Consider the following 23,959-nt stretch of genomic DNA (forward strand, 5'->3'; position numbering starts at 1 on the left):
CCGGGCCTAGGGAAGAAACTGTACAAAGATTTCAAGTGTGAATCTATTCACAATTAGTCATTTCATTTGCAAACTGAAGGTACTGGAGTTAAATAGTATGCTCTTTGCTAGGAGGCAAAATAATATCTTTTGATCCTCATTGCCCTGAAAATTGGTAAACTGTAGGATGCTCCCAGTTTGGGCCACCTGTCACAGTGCTTTGTGTTCTAAAATGCTTTCAGTAAATATTTGCTTCATTTGGTGTTACTGATTTTTTACGTTAATTAGAATTATCTACCTTTAACTCTCTTATGTGGATTTTTTACTACTGAAAACCTCAAACTTTTTAAAGGAAGGAAGTAGAACTTAAAATAATTCCTTTTGGTTTTAGCTTGGCCATAGGGTTCAGGGCCTCACCAATCTGTAGAGGACATGAAAAGTGTCTTATAAAACTAGACCTTATTTTAACATTATTTCTCTAATTTTTATTATGACATTCTTTAGTGTCTGGAACTGCCTTTTATTAATGTTCCTGAATGTTTGGACATGATTTTGTCCAAAATTCCTAGAAAGTTATTGTTTCCATCATATTTCATGAAAAAAAATTTTGGTTAATATTATCATCTGTTTTGGGATTTCTCCTACACTTCAAGATGTTGTTTTTATGATTGCAGCTTAAGATTGAGATATAATGATGAAGAATACATTAATATATTGATATTATTGCCATTGGTGAGTGTAAACTGGTACAACTCTTTTGGAGGGCAATTAGGAAGAATTTATAAAAATTTAAAATATGTATATCTTTTGAACCAATAATTCCCCCTCTAAAAAAATTATTCTGCCAAAAGTATTTTACAAATTTATAAGGAAATGTGTATAGAACATTCACTGTACTATTATTTCTATTACCAAAAAAAAAATTGGAGACAACTCAAATGTTCATCAACAGAAGAAAAGTTAAAGTATGACATAGCCATGGAATACAATGCAGCCATGAAAATAAATGGCAATGGTGTGAAAAGATGCCCACAATATGCTGCTGGGTGAAAACAAAGCAAGCCGAAGAACAACATGCACAGTGTCTTTCCATTGTTAGTTTAACATTTATATATGTGCATTGACAAAGGATCTAGGAGAATACAAACTTACCTTAACAATGATATCTGAGATGTAGGTCTGGAAGTCTGGGGAGTGAATTTCACTTTTGACTCTATATCCTTTTGTATTGAGTAATTTTGTTTAATGAATAAAAAGTACTTAGTATTAAAAATATTTATAATTTATTTTTCGGGATTTAATGAATAAATTCATTGGGAATCTGTAGTTTTAAAATCTCTACTATCATTATCCATAGGATATTTCATTCTAAAAAATGAAAAAAATGAGATTATTGGATTCTGGATTAAAATGAGAAATATAGCATAAAAAATAAAAATTGAAATGCAAATTAAAAAAATAAAATGAGAAATATAAGACATGAAATAGAATAAAATCCATTTAGAAAAACATAAAAGTAATCCTTTTATAACAATTTATCAATTACATTATGCATCTAGATTGGTTGTTGGGGTTAAAAAAGCAAAAATTCACTTAGATTAGCTTTTAAAAGAGGTTTTATTTTGGAGAATAAACATAGACTAGAATTGAAGCTGAAATTTTGGGAATTATAGAAGAGTTCCTGGAGACAGGTTTTTGTCTTCTCTCTGTGTCAAACATGCTTTTGTTTGCAAGTAAGGAAAGTCAATCAAACTGGCTTAAAAAATAAAGGGGACTGAGTGGTTTAAGTTAAGAAACAACAACCGGCAGATCTATAGCTTCAGAAGAGGCTTGATCTAGCAGCTCCAAAATACCACCAAAGCCCAAGTCTCTTTTAATCTTTGTTTCTATTGTTATTTTCATGGTGTCAGCTTTATTCCAAGGTTGACCAACTTTGTGATTCCAAAATGGTTACCGGTAGTTCTCAGAAATACACTTTCCTTATTTCCAGCTGGGAAGAGACAGAGGGTATCTTTTCTAGCACTCATGGCAAAAGTCTTGATAGATACCGTAATTGCTCAGACCACACTCCCACCCCTAAACCAGTCCTGTGGCCAGCTGATTACATGCTTATTGGCTTAGCCTGGCTCATTGTTTCACCCCGGTAGAACTGGTGGCATCACATGCTTAAAATCATATAGTTGCCTAAATGACAATCAGGGTTGCTAAGAAGAGAATCAACACTGGGAAGGCAATCTAGGAGTGCTCATTGTAGTCTCCTAAAGCATATCTGCTTCTCCTTGGCCATAAGCTCCATTCTCCTGCCTCCACTGGCCTGTTTCTCCTGTTTACCATATTTCTATTCCTTTGTAACTTCGATTTTTACTTGGTAATCATAATCTCTGTCTGCTTACTCCCTACTTCCACCTATAGTATTACCACTTTTCAAGTTCAACTCCCACAGTGCTGAACATTTACTTTTATCTTTCTTAATTCATATCTCAAAATTGAGATTCCTATTGGCCCAGCTGATTTTTTTTAAACCAAACCACAGGTATTGGCCAGCTGCAGATTGGTTTTTTTGAATTAGGTGTACACCATTGGGCCAATGATCTGTAAATGAGGGGTGGAGTTTGGATAGTCCAGTTACGTGGTCCAAAACATGGCAGCTTGAGTAACAAGAGCTATGGGCAGGGTTATTCCTGTGGATGGAAATGTAGGTGAGGTACATTGACTCAAAAGTTGTGTAATAAAAGACCAGCTTCCCTTAAGGGACTTTTGATATATATGATTTCACTCCCCCCCCCCCCCCATTTCTTTCATAGTCTGTATCACATTTGTTTGCATATTGGGACTTAATTGGGACAAATTTTTGTCTTTTGAAAGTTGGGTTGATTTTTTGAAGCAGCCAGAAATTATTTAGAGCCATTTCTGATTAAGGGTAATGAAGATAGGTATTGTAAATTTGTCAAAAATGAAGGGTGACTATGAAAAAGACAGTAAAATTATCTTTTGTTGTTTATAAACTGACCCTGAAGGCAATTCCAAGAGGAATTTTAAAAAGTGTTTTGAGCAAAAATGACAGCACATTAAATAATTGTGTTATACTCCGGAGGTGATTGCTTCATTTGAAGGACAAAATTCATGTATCTGTTCAGGCTCGTGAGCACATGTGTGTGCACCCATGTTATTACATTGTGATTAATCTTCATTCCATAGAAATGATGAAAATATGGATCTGAATCTAAGTTCAGGAAAAGCTGATATTTAGTACGTAAGCCTTGGAACAGTGGTATTGGCTATTCATAACTGTGATTCCTTCCAATTGGATCTGATGTGTATTGGTAAATATCAATAAATAATTGATGAATATTTTAAATATTACCTCTGGTTGGGGCTTCTATCATCAACCACTAACTCCTGTGCAGTAAAGGGAAGAAATGATGGACTATCCCCTGGAACACATAAATACCTTGGTAAGACTCGAAGGCCAGGGTCAGGTCATAACTAAGCCAGAAAAAGTGTATAAAAGGTGAATCCAAATCACTATGGTGTCTGTTCTCTAGCCTCTAATATTGTTATATTTATTACGTTTCCAGAAGACCTTGGATTTCTTAAGATTTCCATTAAGAATTGAAGACATTAGAGAACAACAATTTAAACAGCATGGCTTTCACTAATGGGCAATCAATCAGTTTCCACTCTTTGCTGAGTACTTCCTACAGAGACCTGGGGGATGTGGAATGGGCAGTATTGCCCCCAAGGAGCTTACCATGAGAGAGTGGAGGTGTTTCACTTCTGGCGAGCTATATAGGGGAGAACTGGGTATTTACCACCATCATCTAGAATGATGTATTTTTTTCCTCTCATACACTAATATCCATTTCTTCATACATTCCTTTTCTCTTATAGAACATTTTACAGTTGACATAATATTGCATTAGTTTCAGGTATACAACATAATGATTAGACATTTATATACCTTACAAAGTGATCTCACCATAAGTTTAGTATCCATCTAAAAAAATACATAGCTATCTGAAAAAAACACATAGCTATTACCGTAGTATTAACTGTATTCCCAATGTTGCGCTTTACATCCCCATGACTGTTTTTATGACTGGCAATTTGTATTTAATTCTTTTCACTTTTTTTATCCATCTTCCCAAACCCCCTCCCATCTGGTGACCATCAGTTGTTCTTTGCATTTATGAGTTTGTTTCTGTTTTGCTTATTCATTTATTTTGTTTGGTAGATTTCACTTGTAAGTGAAATCACATGGTATTTGTCTTTCTCTGTCTTATTTCACTTAGTGTAATACACTGTAGGTCCATCCATGTTGTTGCAAATGGTACTATTTCCTTCTTTTTTATGGCCGAGTAATATTCTATTGTAAATATGTACCACATCTTCTTTATCTATATGTCTATCAATGGACATAGGTTTTCAATGATCATTCATTAATATCAGAAAAAGAGTGCTTGAACATAAAGGCATTTTATCCACAGTAGCCATGTAAGTGGTGAGGTATTAGCATGATATAATAAATACACCAGGGAAAAAAAATCAATTCAGGCTTGAATTTGAATTCTGGCCCAGGCAGTTACCAAATGTGTTGCCTTGAAGAAAACCCTTAGAAAGTTTTTCACTTCTTTTCAACTTCTGTTTCATTATATGTGTAAAATAGACAATATCAAATGAATCAATGCATACAAAGTACTCTTATAGTTAACTTCTTATAGTTCCAGATAAAACATTAGTAATCAAAAAAGGCATACTTTTCACCTTAATCTAACCCCTGCTATCACTCGTCATCTTCATTCATTCAATATTTGTGAAGGTCCTTCTGTGTGCTGGGAGTTCTGCTATCCTCATCAAGGTAATGGCAGATAATATGCTTTACAACCCACTCCAATTCCACCCACATCATTTTTTACCCTTCAACATTGCCCCTAAGGTTAATTTTTACCTGCTTTTATCTACACAAAAATATTATAGTGATTTTCCTCAGAAATCAGACTTTCTTTAAGGATGAGCCTGAGTCTGGCAGGGACACAATTGTCATGGGAGATCGCACATGTTGGCAGAGGTTGGGGAAGTGGGGCAGCTGCAAGACCCAATAACTGGGCATCCCAAGTTGATAATTTATAATTGATCCAGAAGCCTCATTTTACACTTATCCTGAAGTCCTCATCTATGTTCTATTGCTTAATGAAAGAAGAAATTAATTAATTAAGAATATGTGCAAGAAAGCCCAGGGGTTCAATTTTAATGTAAAATAAGAAGCTTACATCTAGCCAAGCAGCTTTAACAATGTAGTTCAACTACAGGGAAGGCAACCTTGAAAAGCAAGGCCCAGGCCAGAGGGGTGTGTCTATAGACTTTTCTTTTACCACCTACATTGTTTTGTCTGTGGTTAGTTGAACGTTGTAGACATGAGTTCATGGCCTTCAGTTCAATCATTTTGGGGCCGTCAGCACCATTTTGGTTTAGGGACACAGTTAAAATTCTGAACTATTGGTCATTTTGCAAATCCTGCTACTGGTCATGAGGCCAACATTTCTCTCTTATAGCACTTGTCTCGCTGTCCTGGTTTTGTTTTCATGGCACCTTTATTTAACAACTTATGAACTCCCTGGGAGTGCACATTACCCTTTTTGGATTCCCTAGAGCCTAGTACTGTGTCTAGATGGTCAATAATTGTTTATTGAGTAAATGAATCCATGAAAAACAAAGGAGAAGAGACAAAAACTGTTGCTGGCTTGAGCTAAATCTATTACAATTAAACTATTAGTGCAAAAATCAATCAACATTGCTTTCCACAGTTGTGGGTTCAGGTATTACCTCCATTGATAAAGAATAACTCATTGACATGAGGTTGGTTCTAGTTTCCTGATTAGTTCTTCTGTTTCCAGGTAAAATTTTGGAAGTCCCTTTTAAGTTCTGTTAGTAGGGCCCCCGGGTCATTGCCCCACATTGTGACACCATCTCATTAGTTTTGCAGAAAGGTGAGATTTACAACTTCTGTAGGAGTTTTCCTGTACAGAGTAGCAGGAAAGGAAGCTGTAACTGCTTGAATTAGCACAACATATTTGCTTTCCTTCCGGCTGCCATAAATTCTTAGGATGACACAGAATCAACATTTCAGATGATTATATCTGGCTTGTAAATTGTCCTCCAAATTGTCACCTTTTTCCTCCTAGCCCCACACCTGGAGGACTTAGCTATAAGAATAGCCCTGACCTCTGGCCTTAAAGTCAAGGTTAATTGGCAGCAAGGTCACATGGTTTGCCATTCCTTTCAAGTTATGCCTTAGGAATTCTACTAGGTTCTTTTTTCAGAAGTATTTGATTTTTTTTTTTTTTTTTACTAGAAAACTTTGTATTGTCAAAAACTCTGTTACAAGACTCAACTCAAGATTCTTTAAAACATGTCAAAGTCACACTTAGCTTCTTGGAAACTAGAGTCCCTAACAAAGGACTGCTATTGATTATTAGCAGCAGGTAAGTCACAGCTGTTTTTGAAACTCACGAAAATTCCAAGTACTGCAGTTTGAATAAAATATTCAGAAAAAATACTTACTTATTAGTTAACCCAGTTATGGTAAATAACCAAGAAGGAAATACATTTTATTTTTAACTTCAAGATAGAAAAGTAAACAGAATCTTAAATATCACATTTCTGTGGATATTCAGAATTAAAAATAGCACTTTTGGCTAAATGTCTGTATATTCCTTGGAGGTTATAAAAGAAAATCTTTTATATTAGGACACATCTGAAAGAACTAGGGGAATGTAAACTGTCCATTCAAGTAGACATTCACAAATGATCTTGGGCAATTTATAATATACATAGGAAAATGTAGGTAACTTCTCAAAACTTTTAGTTAATTCTATTTTGAATTAGCTCAGAATTTGATCAATAAGAAAACTTTATAATATGTTTTTGGGGAAGGGTAAATATTGGCATCAGTGTTTTCCAATGAGAGATTTTGGAGTAGTCACAAAACCAGAAAGCATTTCCCCCAGTCCTTCCTGGATACTGGCAATCATGCAAAGCTTCGTGTCAATTTCACAGTCAGCCATGGACACCCAACTGGGGAAAAAAACCAGCAAGATATAGATAACATTCTGAACAGCTCTCAGGAAAATTATTTTCATTCCTAAAGAAACTATGTGCTAAACTCCAGTAATTGTTTTATTTCATCTATCCCTTTAGTTTCAACAAGCATTGGGATGTCAATGAGAACTCACAGTACGGCTCCTACAACTAGGATTTGCTCACTTCCTATTTGAGTGACCCAGGAAAGTCACTTCATTTCTCTGAACCTCAATTGACTCTAGAAAGTGTATCTAAGGCCCCTGTTTGGCTTAGTATGGGCCTTAGACAGTCATACTTTTTTGCTGGATTCAAAACATTTCAAGTAAGATAGATGTAGAAAGAAAATAAAGTTTCATTCTTTCCAGTTAAAGGAATGAAGAAGGAAGGAAGGAAGGAAGGAAGGAAGGAAGGAAGGAAGGAAGGAAGGAAGGAAGGAAGGAAGGAAGGAAGGAAGGGAAGGAGGGAGGGAGGGAGGGAGGGAGGGAGGGAGGGAGGGAGGAAGGAAGGAAGGAAAGAAGGGAGGAAGGGAGGAAGGGAGGGAGGGAGAGAGAGAGGGAGAGAGAGAGGGAGAGAGAGAGGGAGAGAGGGAGGGAGAGAGGGAGAGAGGGAGGAAGGAAAGAGAAAGGAAGAAAGAAAGAAAAGAATTGCTGATTTATAGGCTCCCTAGGGCTGCAAATTGTATCTATTTCCCCAGCAATGCTCACCTCTCTCACCCTTGCTCTCACCTGAGCTTTCTCATTCTTGTTTGGCAGATTTCCTTAAGGAACCATCTTCTGCAAGAGGATTTCAAGTGACTAATAATCCAAGGCAAAGACAAACAAGTTGAGTCCTGCTTCTTAACCCTTTGAATGCTATGCATTTAAATAAATTTATTATACCAAAGAAGAATGTTTGCTCATTGTAGCAGAAGAGCATTTGCCTCCATTATCTTGCACAATCACTGTTTTAATCTGACCCAAATATTTAGAAATCTTTTCTGTCCTTGACTAAATAAGGCCACAATTGGATAACTTTTAGTATCACCTGGATTCGTGTTGAAAACAATCTTATTTTCAATCTTGGAGAAATAAAAATGGAAAGACTTTAAGTCACTCGGCCAAGTACCCAAGCTGCTTCCTGTTAGAAGCCAGGAGATATATTGGCCCTGTTTGTGTGTGTTTGCTCTTTTTAAGGTGAGAGCAGTCATTAGGAAGGGTTTTTCCTATTTTTGTAATTACAATGGGCCTTCAGTATGGATTGGGTAAACAACATATTCTGGGGTAAGATTTCTGTAGCTTTCAAGTGCTTGTGTTGACTCGGAATGTATGCTCTTCTTTTCCCTCCCTAGAAGCTCTAATTTCTATTTTGTGAAACATGTGTGTCTTAGGAAACAGATTCTTTCCTGACATTAGGTTTGGAGCATGTAACCCAGGCCAAGCCTGGGAATGCATTCCCAAGGCCAGTCTCAGTGATGCTGAGGGGCTATGTGACTAAAGCTGGTCCAACCAGAGGACTATCAGAACTTGCTAGAAATGCTGAAGTAATGCTTTTCTTCCTGGACAAGAAAGAGGGAGCACGTGAGCCCGGGAGATTGGTGACCTCATTTTAGCACCACGATAGGAATCATCTTTAGGAGGAAGTGACATCACAAAAGGCAGAAGAGGAAAAAAAAAAATAGGCACTTGGTGACAGTATTGAGTGACCGGATTAAACCTTACTTGATATTTGTTATATTTCTAAATTATAAATTCTTTTAAAAATTTAAATCAGTTTGAGTTGTCTGTAACTGGATGCATTTCAATTGATGCAGTAATAAGAACTGGAAGGCAGAGTGGTTGTAAAGCAGGAGTGGGGATTGGAAGTCAACTATGAATTTACCATGAGCATGTCATTAACTGGGTGCATCTCCCTCATCCATGTACAGCTATCCTAAGCCTTTCTCTCAGAGATAAATATGGAGTCTCTGGAATCTCTACCCTCATAAAAACGAGTATAAATATTTTTTGTCTGTTGTATTGAGATGATTAAAGCCAACTTTTTCTGTAGGAAAGACGAGCTGTTCACTGGTGTGTGTGTCCGTGTGTGTTTACAAGGGTTGATAGAGAATGGTCCTGAGAGCTGGAGTGTGTTTACGTATTGCCATTGGCCTCCGCACACTCCTCACCAGGTGAAGTCCAACGGACGGCAGAGCAGAAGCGTCGACGGTGACAGCTTTGGCCAGAGGACATCTGAGTCAGGCTTGCAGAACTGAGTAACAAGTTGACTGTGTGGAATAAAAAATATATCTATTTAAAAATAGCTATTTAAAAATATCTCTTTTACTGGAGAGATTTTTAAAAAGGCAAGAGGGGTCAAAAGTCATGTCATATATTAGGCATTAAAACAGCATTTGCTCTCACGTCTGGGGGAAAGGTCCGCCACAGCAGCGTAAGCGGACCGAGAGGCAGGCCCGCGGCCTGGAAGGCTTCCGCGAAGCGAGCGAGCGCAGTCGGGGGCGTGCAGACGCGCAGAAAGCTCTGCCTTCGCAGGCATTTGGGAAGCCTGGTGGGATCGTGCGCATAACCAGAATGCAGGCAGTCCTATCAGGGCATTAGAATTCAAGAGAGCTAATTTGGGGGAATTAAAAAAAGAATCTAGTGAGTATGGTATTGAAGGAGGGAATACTAAAACCCAGGAGAGGGGCAGGCTGCTGGAGCATCCACCATAATTAAAGCAGATTACAATTGCTCTGAGAAAAGAACTCGAAGAGGAAGACGATCCAACGTGCCCGACCAAGACTGATGGGACAGAGGCTCCGTAATGGTGCTGAGGAAATGGGGAGGGAACCCTAGAGAAATTTCTCATAATACCTATTCTTTTTTTTTTTTTAGAGGAAATGATAATTATGACAAAAAACCAAAATGAATAAGCTGAATAAAGGAGCTAAGTTGAAGAAGAAGCATTTGCATCTCATGTGAAAAGCAAAAGCAAGCAAGGCGGCTAATATACATCAGAATAGATGAGATAATGCTCTGTTTTTAAATGCCTTTAAAACAAAGTGCATGAAAAAATACTTTAAAAAATACTGACACTTCTGTTAGAGTCACAAAGCAAGAAGAAAATTTAAACAGGTACACTGACGTATTTGGAAATCAACAGATCTAGATGACAGACATAAAACAGCTGATAAAGAAGACAGATGCTTAGACCCACTGATTTTTTTCTCTCTGTAAAAGGTGGGAAAGTGAGTGTACAGAACACTTTGAATCTGTCTGATACTTTCTCTTCCTTTTAATTCTATTTTTTATAGGAACTACATTTAAAAAGATACCTGTACTTTCTGTCATAATAATAAAATAAAACACACTGGTCAAGACATTAAGGAAAACTGAGGAATATTAACAAATAAGCAAAAATGTGTAATGTGGAAACAAGGTAGTGAATATCTACAAGACTATGAACATAAACTTGGGAAGCCCTGACAAGCCCACTTTAATGAAACTAAAAATCATCCCATTCAACTTGACACATTTGTGAGCATGACATTAGCATCACCCACAGAAACAGCTGTACAGCAGATAATCCTCAGCAGGTCCTCCTGATGGTTAAAAAAAAAGACACACATGTTTATCAGCTATCGTCTGTATTTGTGGAACAGTCAGTCACTATGTGCGGGGAATTGGCTAACCTTTATGGGCAATTTCTACCCTCGAAGGTTACGCAATCTAGTTGCAAGCAAGGTAAAACATATCTAAAAATAGTAACAAATAGTAACAGAGGCCCTGGCCAGTGTGGGTCAGTTGGTTGGAGAGTCATCCCATACACCAAAAGCCCGAGGTTCGATTCCTGGTCAGAGCATATACCCAGGTTGCAATCCCCAATCAGGGCTCACGAGGGAGGCAATCTATTGAAGTTGCTCTCACATAGATGTTTCTCTCTCTCCCTCTCCCTCTCTTTCTCAAATCAAAAAAATTTAAAAAATAAAAATAGCTAACAGTGTAAAAAAAGCAGTAAATGTTAAGTGTACTGCAGGGCCACTTCAGGCTTAGGAGGCTATAGCATAGATAGGACCAGAGTTGAGGACACAGATATATGAGGTCACAGAATTCTAGGCAGGAATAGAGAGGTAGAATTATTCAATATTTTTTTTTTTTTAAGGAGAATTTAGGACAAAACAATGAGTCTATCAAGCTGTCTGCAGAAGAATGCAAAGTGGGTGCCGAGATTACTAAGATCTCATCAAACATAAGAAACTAATTTACAATAAATTTTAAGCTCAAAAGTAAAATGTAAAACAGTGAAACTTCTGGAAGAAAAAAAAGGCAAATATTGTCATAGTGTCATAATCTTGGGGAAGGAAAGATTTTTTTAGCAAGACGCAAAAAGCACTAACCATAAAATAAAAGGTTGATAAACCAAACTACTTCTTTCAATCAAAAGATGCCATTAAGAGAATAAGAGGACAAGCCACAGACTCAAAGAAAATATTTGCATAACAATATGACTACATTTCTATATGCATAAATATTCAAATATATGTAAAATATCTGTCAAAGAACTCACATCCAGAATATATAAAGAGCTTCTACAAAACAATAAGACAATTGCTTAATAAAAGAAGGTCAAAAGACTTGAACAGGCACTCTATAAAAATGAGATCCAAATGGCTAATATGCATATGATTGGTCAGCAGGGATATTAAAATTAAAATTATAATGAGATACTGCTATGCACTTAGTAGAAGGTTAAAATTAAAATGACTTACAATACCAAATGTTGACAGAAATGTGGAGCAAATGGAATTCTCATACATTACTTGTTGGCTGGAGTATAAATTGTTTCAACTACTTTGGAAAACTGGTAGTTTCTATGAATCTGAATACTCATGCACCCTCTAACCCAGAAATTTTACTTCTAGGATTATATCCATCAAAAATAAGTGCTTACGTTTACAAAAAAATACACAAAAATATTCATTGCATTTTTACTCATAAAAGCCCAAAAAGAGAAAACTATTTTTATCCATCAATAAAAGATTAAATAATTATGTTATATTCACATGATGAAATACTATCTGTATTGAAAAAACCCCAAACAACTTTATAGTGGTATCTCATAGTGTTGAGTGAAAAAATAAGGCTGAGTGAAGGGAGTGGGACACAAAAGAGCACACACCATACAAGTGCACTTATGTGAAGTTCAGAACAGGTAAAACTAACCTCTGATGATAACGGTCAGATTACTAGGAACACGTGGGGAGCATAGTCTGGAGGGGAATGAGGGAGATTTATGGGGGACTGACAGTGTTTTGCAACTTTATTTCAAAAACAGTTTCTCGGGTGGATAACATATGTAAAAATTTGCTGAGTTGTGTGCTTTATGTAATTTGCCACCCTCAATGAAAAGGGTAGCGGAAAATAGAGTTGAGGAAATTAAAAGCAGGTAGAAAAATGTTTGAAAGGGGAGGGAAAGAAGAGGGGCAAAGAGACTCATAAAGAGGTAGCTATGAAAATGCAGCAAGAGTGCAGTCAGTATGGACATGGAATGGCCTGTTTTCCAAGCTGAGGGTACAATAAGAAATCAATTTTTGTTTTTAAAGCAATTGCTTGAAATCCCTCTTGCATTTACATTCAGGGAAGTTTAGTATTTCACTTTTGAGGTCCACTACATTCAGAATAGCTCAGGAACCCTGGGGGACTGCACCGTCCGAAGGATGAGAGAACAATTCCACATGTCAGTCATGAGATGGGGCTGTTGAAGATGGGCCCCGCGCTCGCAGGGATGCGGGGGGGGGGGGGGGGCTGCATGTCTTTCCTAGGAAATCAAAATAATGGAGTTTTAATTCAATTTTATTTGTATAGTTATAATTTTCTTCAATCTCCAGCATTGTTCCAGAGTGGCTGGATCCAGAGGGCCTTTCAGACACTGGTACAGACCATGTTGGAACCAGTTGTGCAGCCCAACCTTTAGGTATTTTAGGTCACCAGTCAGTCCCTGTCTACCTACTGGTAGGTTTTACTCTAAGGTCTCTGGTGACCTCTCTTGAAAATTGACCTTCTACAGGGCAATTATAGTCCAATATGAGAGTTACCCATTACCTTGAATCTTAGAGAAGGGAGCTTTGATTTCCTTATAAAAATTGGTCAACTCCACTTTCAGAACTCTCTCTACTAAGGATGCTACAATAGGGCTTTACTATTGGGCCTTTCCCAGTGATGATGAGTCTTCACTCTCCTTTCCCACATTCTCTTAACAAGAGTGGCTCGCTCAAGTGAAGCCTCTCACAATGGTGAAAATCTGTCCTGGAATTACTTGATATTTTCATCTTTGGGCAGAGAAGCAGCTGAAATCATTTCTAGAATTCTATCTATCCAGGTAAGCAGAGTGTTATATTGATAGGCTTTGCTAGAAAAACAAAATGAAAAAACTAAAAAATCTTCTTAATCTAGGCTCATTTGCTTCCATTTAGTACATGATAAATGATTAAAAATTCTTACTTGTCATATGCTCAAACAATAGATGACACATTTGAGATAAAGAACAAATTAAACTCAGATTTAGACACAGCTATTTAAGGAGGCTAAACTATAAATAAAATAAGCAGCAAGAATCAATAGTTTATAGATTGCATAGTGGGATAAAAGCCAGACTTGGAGCTGGAAAATCTGAGTTCAAATCCTCGCTCTGCCATTTGTCAGCTGTGTGAGCTTCTGTAGTGTATTCCCGCCTCTGAGCCTCAGTTTTCACATACGAAAAACAAAACATCTTCAAGGAGTTGATGTGAGCTCTTGACGAGACAACGTACTGTATGAAAGCGTCTGGCACACATTTTATCTGTCCTACAGCAAAATGTCAGTGGGTGTTTGTAAACTGGAAACTGGGTTTGGGAGGGGGAGCTTTTCTATAGATGGGTTTCAAAGTTAGTAGCAGTCCTTGTTTGCTTATTTGTTTGCCGCTGTTAGGGATTTGGAAAAGCGAAGCCAACCAGGTAAAGGTGACAAACTGTGAGGCTGAACTTGTGGAGTAAATTGAGGGGTAAATTGTGAGGTGCAGTTTTATAAGAACATGAATTGTTTGATATAGGTGATCATTTGCTTGGGGCTGCCACAGGTAGCTAGGTGAGGTGGCAGAGCATGCCTTAGACACAGAAACAGACCTATTGTCCCTGGGTCTCCATGCAAGAAACAGAGGCCTCTACCTTTTAAAAGGCCGGGTTTCCATGTTTGCATAAACTTCAGCACCATAAGGTAAAGGAAAGTATAGAATCCAGAGCATAATAATGCCAAATGGTTACTGGAAAGAATTTATCAAGAAGAGATTAAAGAAAGTCTGTGCAACTCTGTTGAATAATGACAGAGGTCTACGCAGTTGGATATGAAAGACCTTTTCGAGTGTTTGAGATGGGGATAGAGAAATTCAAAGGACAGAAAGAACAATAAAATAAACCTGGCATAAGACAGCATTGAAGGGAAAATAACCGAACTTTGACTAGGTAATGCTTAGACTTGATTTTAGGAAATAAAAATGACCTTTCTGACAGTGGGAGCTTCATTTAGAAGTAAGAGAACATAAAATCCACTACTAAAAGGTAAATAATCACCTTTTCCTAGAGGATTTTGAAATTTTTATGCCAAATGGAATTTGGGGAACTACATCAGTTATTTGCCAAGGGTTATTATTATTTTTTGTTGGAAACACAAATGGTTTGTTTTTTTCCTTCCTCAAGGTATCATGACAATGATTGAATAAGGTGTCATTGTCTGTGCCTGTTAACAAAGAGAAAGGAGTTTCCCTTCTTCTTGCTTTAATTTTTAATTCTTGGGGCTCTCAATGTGCAAGTAGATGATCCTTTCAACATACAGGCCTCATCAGCCATTGCTCTCTTCACTAATGCTCTTGACCTCCAAACTATCTCAGCCACACACTCCCACAGGTAGCCTCGGCCTTATCATTATCAAGAGTTAAAACTCCTGGATAATCTCAGTTTCATGCATTCAGTATCATTTCTTATCTGTGCAGCTGACTCCCTCTGGCCCATCTCTAGCAATTATTTTACCCTATTGAGATGCCCCATCCATTAATCCTACCAGCCTTTCTGCATCCTTCTACCCCTTGATGACCTTACTTCCCTCACTGCCTAGCTTAAATTCCATGTTCCATTACTATAATCACTCTCTTGCTCATGATCTCACTTATTTTTCCCATCTCTGGAATCATTCCTATAGTCTATTTTCATTGTGAAGCCAGAGCGATCTTTTTAAAACTTATGTGAGATAAGTCAATTTCTTGCTAAAATACTCCAGTGGTTCCCCATTTTTTTTCTTATCAAAAAGCTAATAGCTATAATGGGAAAGCTAAACTTAGTATTTTCATATTAAGTCAGGATCCTCAAATGAGAATGAATACTCTCTGCTTGGTAGTTTTCTGGCAGAAGCAAATGAATAACTTTTTTTTTTTTTTTTTTTAATAAGAAGTCATCCTTAATATAGAGCTTGGTGGTTCTCATAGATGAAGATCACTTAAATATGAACATAATTTTTAAAAAATCTCCAGACACACAAGAAAACAAGTGACCATGAGTGAACATCAGCTGAAACAATGAACAAAGATGTAGATTTTCAAGGACTTCAGACATTAAATTGGTAGGTATACAATATAAGATATTAAAATATACAAAATATGTATATAATGTTTAAGAAAATTAAATAAGGCATAAAAATGAGTAAATTTATAAGAGTTCTTAAAGATCCTTTAAAAGTTTTGAGGGGAAAAAGCCAAAATTTAAAAATAAAAATATTATTGTAATTAGAAACTGGTACCGGTAGAGAATTAGTAAGCTAAAATGTAGATTTGAATAGCTTATTACAAATGTCACCCAGAAAGACAAGTGGACTATGTGAAAGAGAGGTTAAGAGACTTGAAAGATGGAGTGAGAAGTTCTAACAGACATCTAGTTTGAGTCAGAAAGAGAAAATAGAGGGAATGAAGGAGATGTAATAATCAGTTAACATCTCAGAACTTCCTGGAACTGATAAAAGTGAGTGAGATTTTATCAAGCTGTAAAAATAAGAAGACATCCACATCTACACATATTATAGTGACTCTGCAATTATTGGAGACAAAAAGAAAAATCTAATAACAGTCAGAGAGAAGAGATCACTTGCAAAAGAATGACAATTTTACTGACAGCAGACTTTGCATCAGCAATAACAGACACCATAAAAGCAGAAAAAAAAATACTGAAAGGAAATACCCATCCACCTAGAGTTGTGTATCTAGCAAATTATCTTCCAAAAAATGAGGATGTAAAAAGGTTTTAGTGTAAACAAAACACGTTTATTGTCATTTTTATCATCTGCAAATCTTCATTAAAGGGCCTTCTAAAGAATACACTTCAGGTTGAATAAAAGTAAGTCCAGGAGGGATGGCATCAATGCAAGAAAAGACATAAACAAGTAACTTATTAAACTCATAAATAATTTCTAAAGTATATTGTCTGTATAAATTAATTTAAAAATAATATTTAATCTATGGAGTTTAAAGAGACAGGATTAAAATACTGCGCATTGTTGGCATGTAAGTGGGGTTGGTCAGAGTAAAAATATTCTAAAATTGTTATATTATTCAGGATAAGAAATTGTAAAATCTATACTACATTATGTTATCATGCATGATTACAAATTTCAAGAATGACCTTTAAATTACAGACATATCATGCATAACTTTTCAACTGAAAAAGGGAAATCTAACAATGAAAAAAAAACAAAATTAACTCTCAATTACAAGAAATAAAAATAAAAAGAGGCAAGGAGGTAGAAACAATCTAAAATTATTATTATTTATAATAAATACAGACTAAATGTAGTAATTAAATAACAGAGTTTTCCATATTGATTAAAAATAAAATCCATTGATGTACTGTCACAAGAGATATCACCAAAGTTTAACGATATAGAAAGGTTGAAATTAATAGCATAAAAAATAGACATACTAACCACAATAAAAGTGGAGTAGCTGTATTAATATCAAACAAAATAGGCTTTAAGTAAAAAACTAAACATTATAGGGGAGTAATAGGATTACTTATATAATTATAACAATTGCCATTTACCAAGAATGTATAACTACTTATACTTAAGTTGACCTAGTAAAGCAGACTCAAAATATGAAAAAAAATGTATAAATTCACAAGAAGAAATGGATAAAATCCCTATTGCAGTGAAAGATTTTAACATACTTCCCTCAATTATTAAGTCAAGTAAACACGACATTAGTAAAGACAGAGAAGAATTGAGTAGTTTCATGATCAAACATGATTAAATGGACATCTATAGAACTCACTCTAAAAATAGACAATACATATTATAGTCATACATATGAGATCTTTATAAATTTTACAACATATTAAGATGTAAACTGAGTCACAACAAATTTCAAAGAATTGTTATTATATAGATTATATTCTCTTTCCATAGTGCAATTAAATTAGAGGGCAATAACAAAGATAAATTAAAATCTACACCTTTTTGGAAATTAAAATCACACCACCCTTCTAATTTACCCATGGGCTAAAACAAACATCACCATTACCATGTAAAATTTACCTATAACTGAATGATATTCACAATATTTATATCAAATCTTATGGGAAGCAGTTGAAAATAAACTGTGAGGGCCATTTATGATCTACAATTATTATGTTAAAAAAGAATAAAGGTTAAATAATAATGAACTAAGAATCCAATTTAATCATTTAGACCAGTTATTCTCAAACATTTAAGTGTTAAGACTGTGTAACACTCTTAGTAATTATCAAAGTCCCTAAAGAGCTTTTATTTTTATTTTTTTCTCAATAACTAAATAATATTTATTAAGCTACAACCATGACACATGCATATCAAATGTATTTTATGGTAATTTCAACCAATTAAAATACAAATAAAATAATAAAATAATAAAGCTTTTATTGATATGAGTTATAACTGTCAATATTTATAGAATTCAAATTAAAATTTTGGGACATTTATGAAATCATGTAAAAATAATAAGCCCATCATATATACCTTACATTTTAATAAAAAATATTTTCCCATACTAAAGAATTTAGTAGGAAATGGGGAATTGTTTTACATCATTGAAAATCTCCTTAGTGTTTGACAACAGAAGAGAGCTAGATTCTCAGATCTGTTTCTGGATTTAATATATTATAAAACATTAGTTTAGTTGAAGTGTACAAAAGTATCTGGCCTCACCCAGACATGTATCGAGAAAAGGAGGGTGTTTTAACAGCCTTTTTATATGATTGTGAAAATTTTCCTTTGATACTATGCCAAATCTCCACTAGTGATAATCTTTTAAAGGTTAGTTGCAATGTGGAATCTGAAACCACATCAATGAATCTTTCATGGTCTGTTACACTGAGATCTATCAGTATGTCTTGCACTTTAAATGGATTTTTACCCATGCATGAGTTTGTAATATTATGTATTGATACTCAAGAAAATATTGGTACGCTAAGTTGCAAAGATCTTCTGAATGTTGACATATTTTATTACATTATAAGAGAAAAATACACTTATTAAAATCACCACTGATTTCATTGGAACAGCCTTTAAGCATTGGCAAGCTGTCAAGATCACTGACAGATACAATACTAAATTCCAATTTTACTTGAAAGCTCAAATTTTGACACTGGTAATAAATATTTTCAGTTGTTTTCAGGCTCATTTCATTTATTTTTGAAAAGATGTCTGCCAAATATTAGAAGCTGAGTACCCATAATTTGTCTAGTTTTCTTTAAAGTTAAAATGGTGTTCCATGATGAAAATGGTTAGTTGAGCTTGCAACTCCAATAATTACGTAAGCTCTTTTCCTTGAGAGGATTACCATACTTTAAAATACAGCAGAAGTGCTTTATTTATAAATCCCAATTCAACAGGCAGAATATTTAAAAAATGCAACCAGTGATCAAAATTTAATAAAATACATTTTGCTATTTCATTAAAGACATTCTTAAGTAAAATTGGCATTTATTTTTATAGCAAGAATGCATAGGTGAAAAATATAATGACCACGGCCTTGATATTTGCTAAAGTCCCAGCAATTTTATCCACCTTTGTTTTTGCCCTGTCAGTTCAAGGTAACATGGAGAAAAAGTCAAATGACATCCTAGAATTATTGTGGAAATAGCTTTGACCTTATCTCCTGAAAGGTTCTCAGGGGCCCCCTGCCCGGCAGAAGTCTACAGACCACATGTTGAGAATAAAAAAGTAATAAAAAAGTTAGCCCAAGGGTCAATGAACTATGTGGCCCAAGAGCCAATTTTTGCCCTGGTTTTTGTAAATAAAGTTTTATTGGAACATAGTCATGCCTAGTCATATACATGTTGCTATGGCCACTTTCCTGCTATAATGGTATAAATTGAATAGTTGCTACAGAGCCTGTATGGCTTACAAGACCAAAACATTTATGACCTGGCCCTTTAAGGAAATGTTTGCCAACTCCTGAATTAGGTTATAACAATAAAATTAATCCAATGAATGTATTTGAAAGAGATAATGAAGAGCAGAAGTTAATGTGAAAAAATAATAATGTAATATAAAGAATGAATAAAGACGAATGCTAATTATTTTAGAAGATTAATGAAATATAAAATCCTCTGGCAAAAGTAATTTTAAAAAGTGAAAGAATGTCCTGGCTGGTGTAGCTCAGTTGGTTGGGTGTCATCCCCAAAAGTTGCTGGTTTGATTCCGGTCAGGGCACGTGCCTGGGTTGTGGGCTCGATCCCTGGTAGGGGGCGTGCGGGAAGCAGCAATTCATGTTTTGCCTTCACACCAATGTTTCTCTCTCTCTCTCTCTCCCTTCCTCTCTCTCTCTAAAAATCAATAAAAAATCTTAAAAAAACTGAAAGGGTTCTTATAATAAACATTAATAATGATAAAAGAAGGCTAAGATATGACAGATTTAAAATTAAGAGATAAATATGAATAACTTTATGTTAATAAAATTTAAACTAGAAACAGAAAAGACACATTGAAAAATTTGAATTTCAAAATCTGACAAAAGAAGAAATAGAGTCCGACTAGTACTATCATAATTAAAAAAAATAAAATCTGAATTAGTGGTGTGGTTTTACACACAAATTCTGCAAAATATTCAAAGGACAGACTCTTTCAACTTTACATTTTTCTAGAAAATAGAATAAAAGAAAATATTCTTCAATTATATAAAGTGAGTATTACTTAAAAAAAAGACAAGGGTAAACGAATGAAAGAAAATTACAGTCGCATTCTACTCCTAATTATGATCGTGACAATCTTAAACAAATTATTAGAAAACTGCACATAGCAGGGCATGAGAAAGACTAATTCAACGCGACCACGTTTAGTTTGTCTCCAGAATGCATGGGCGGGGCCGCCCCAGCCGTGTTGGCAATGTTCTTTCTTGTTCTGAAGCTGACAGTGGGTTTACTTTATTACTGTGCTTCAAAACTTACCTACATGTTACACATAACCTTTTTAATGAATTACATAAAATGGTTAAGGTTCAGTTGTGGTTTTAAAAAAAGGGAGGGTGAGGGGAGTGGAGAAAAAGGGGAAGTGGAAGAGGCGGAGAGGGGGACAGAGGGAGGAGAAGGAGACGAAAAATGATCTGTGTGCCCAGGAGGAAGGGGAGGGGGCGCGGGCCCTGCTCTGCAGTGGAATCCCAGTGCAGCTGAGCTTTCAGTCTCTTTTGCAAAACTGTATTCTTCCTCATTTCTCTCAAGTACCATGTATGTGGCTTGGGGGTTACTTGCCAACTCTTAGTAAGTTCTAAATAGTTTCTTTCATAGTGTTGGAAAGGATTACTGGTGGGTTTTTGTTTTGTTTTGTTGTTGTTGTTTGCAGAAGAGCACCAAATGAATTTTTTGGTCTGCATTTAGGAGCCAAAGTAAATATGTTTTTAATTTTATGTTTGCTAAATACGTCTAGTTGAGCCCACATAATTTAAATGCACGTGTGATGTCATTGAATTGTACTTTATTGTTATAAGAATAGACAAAATAGAATTCTAATCTGTCAAACTAATAATTTCAACATTTATATGTTTTTGTTAACTGGGTGCCTCATCTAGCATTATAATGTTACATCCAGAAGGGGCTATAGACACCTGGTATGTGCCGTAAGTGTTAGCTGAGGGGAGAAAAAAATTCAGATGGGATCTTAGATATCAACACATTCAGTGGCTTTTGAGTGTTTTTGACTGCAACCTATAGTAAGAAGTATATTTTATATTATATCCTACTAAACACACACACTACACAGTTGAAACAAAAGTTACACAAAAGAGCATTTACCCTTACTACATGCACTCTGATGGCATCTATTCCAATCTATTCTACTTCATGTTTTAAAAATTGCTAGTTGTTACCTACCAGGTTAATCTAATGACCCTCAAAAAGGCCATGGCACACAGTTTGAAAAACATTCATCTAGTTCACCCCTTATATTTTATAGATGGGGTGACTGAGCCTCGAAGGGGACTAGAGAATTATTTGGAAAAGTAGTATTTGTTCATGTGTCTAGAATAAACTAACATGAACTTAGTTTTAAATGTACTTCAGTCATTGACACCTCCTTATACAGTTTATCCTAAGTCCCTCTTCTCCAACACCCACAGCCCATCATTTGTCAGGTATGTCACTCTGTCTAAAGAGATCAGATTAATCCAGTGAAATTTATACCGAATAAGCCACTCTGAGAAATAGCTAGCATATTCTCCTTGTTCGCAAATCAATCTCTTGATGACTTTCCAAATTTTTTCCAGGTACTAAAGTTAAATCTACATAGCTATCTTTTTGTTTTTTTAATGTTGTGATAAAGCAACCAGCTACACAAAGCAGGCTCTGGTTCTGTGACTTTACACATTTATTTCATTACCTAAGCTAGAAATGAAAAATGCTTTGATGCCCAAAACAAAAGTTCGTGTTTGCATTCTCTGATGAAGCCCATAATATATTGGCAAAACATCAGTTAAAAGGAAAAACGAATTAAGCTCAATTTTTATATATTTATTTTTTACTTCCCACATGCATCTTCCCAGATCTTTGTCTAAATGGTTAGATTAATAATAGTTCACCAGCCTTTCTGAAGAATATCCAAAATATATTACTCTATGCTTAGCTTCTGAGATGATTTTTAGTTTAAATCCCTATGTGAATTGAAATAACTCACAGGTGGGTTCCATTTTTGTTACTGTTCTCATTATCATGATTATTATCAGCAATTATACTGTTATTTTTAATCAAATATAGATTAATAGATTAATTTTCTGCTTTCCAATTGCTTAGAGGAGTCCAGAGCAAATGTGTAGTTTTTCACATAGAAGGCAGAAAAATGTTCACTGAAGCTCTGCAGGGCACCGGGAGCCCAGTGATCTAGGGCAAAGGTGTGTTGCTGTTCTCAACACTCCTGTCTCAGAGGGAATGACCACTTCTTCTTCTTCTTCTTTTTTTTTTTTTTAAATATGTGTTTATTGATTTTAGAGAGAGAGGAAGGAAAAGAGAGAGAGAGATACATCAATCAGCTGCCTCCTGCACCTTACTCTGCTGGGGATGGAGCCCGAAACCCAGGCACATGCCCAAACTGGGAATCAAACCTGTGGCCTTTGGGTGCACAGGAAGATGCCCAACCAACTGAGTCACACCAGCCAGGGCAAGGGAATGGTCACTTCTAAGGGAAATAGTGTATGACTTGAAAATTTCTCAAAGGTGTAGGTAGGTATTTTGCGAGGGCTGGTACTGTTTTAGCATTTCTGTATCTTGTAAAATGGCATGATGCTTTCCACATAGTAAATGCTCAATAAAAGTGTATTTGATTTTGCAGGACAATCTCAGAATAGTCCTGGGGAACCACAAATACTAGAACTCCTCACTCCGTAGGTGAGAAAAGTGAAGGGGGTGAGGTCAGGTTTCTCTTCCAGGTCTTGGGTTTGGTAACTGTTAGAGCTCAGGATGAGGAGCTCTTTTTTTTTTAAGTTGTGTTACCTCTAAAGTCTGAGTTCTTTCTATGTGCTCAAAGAGACTCAGAAAAAGCACATGAAGTCTTTCCTCTAATCATTCATTGTCTTTCATTAGTTTTAACAATAAACTTTGAAACCTCTTGATCTGTATGTGGCAAAACCTCTTCTTTTCCCCTGAGAGATTCTGCCTAATCTTAAACCTTAATTAACCATTCTTTCTTTCTTCCAATAAATTACTCCTACCTCACAAAAAAAGAAAGAAAAAAATGCCAAAAAATTTAACTCATATTAGTGATGATCTCTTTTAAAAGTTAGAATATACTTAGCTTAGTCTCTAATATCTTTTTCATCTTTATCTGTCCTGTATTTATAATTGTTCAGCATGGTGGCAAGATACATGGCAAAAACTCTCTTCATTGAATAAGCATTGATATAGTCACTACACTGTCCTAAACTAAGATGAGAACTTTTCTACTAACAGATTTTTAAAGTCTTTATAGAAAGCTTTGAAACAAATCTTTTCTTCTTAATCAGAAATTCAATTGATCGAAATTCTATATTCTCTGCAAATTCTAGTTAAATACATTTTCAACTATAGTGTTTCTGTTGTCATGTTTGAGTATTTTTGTCTCTGGCGCTTTGATTTTAGAGTTAACACACATTTGAAGCAAGATATCTATTAAATACCACTATTTGCTCCAATTGAGTAGGGACACATAAGCTGAATGTAATAAAACAATACTTAACACTGTAGGTAAAACAGTAAAATAAAGTTTCTAAGATGAGACATATAATTCAGGGAAAATAGAAGGGAGGATCATTTTAAATAAGAATTATAGAGAGAGCTTCCAAGGGGCACAGAATGGTTTGTCTAAGAGGCTTAGGGTTTGTAGGTATCAAAGGTATTCAGAAATAGGTGTGATCTGTGTGGTGCTCAAGGAAA

The sequence above is a fragment of the Miniopterus natalensis genome, chromosome 9 (assembly GCF_054644295.1).
Source record: "Miniopterus natalensis isolate mMinNat1 chromosome 9, mMinNat1.hap1, whole genome shotgun sequence".
Taxonomy (NCBI): Eukaryota; Metazoa; Chordata; class Mammalia; order Chiroptera; family Miniopteridae; genus Miniopterus; species Miniopterus natalensis.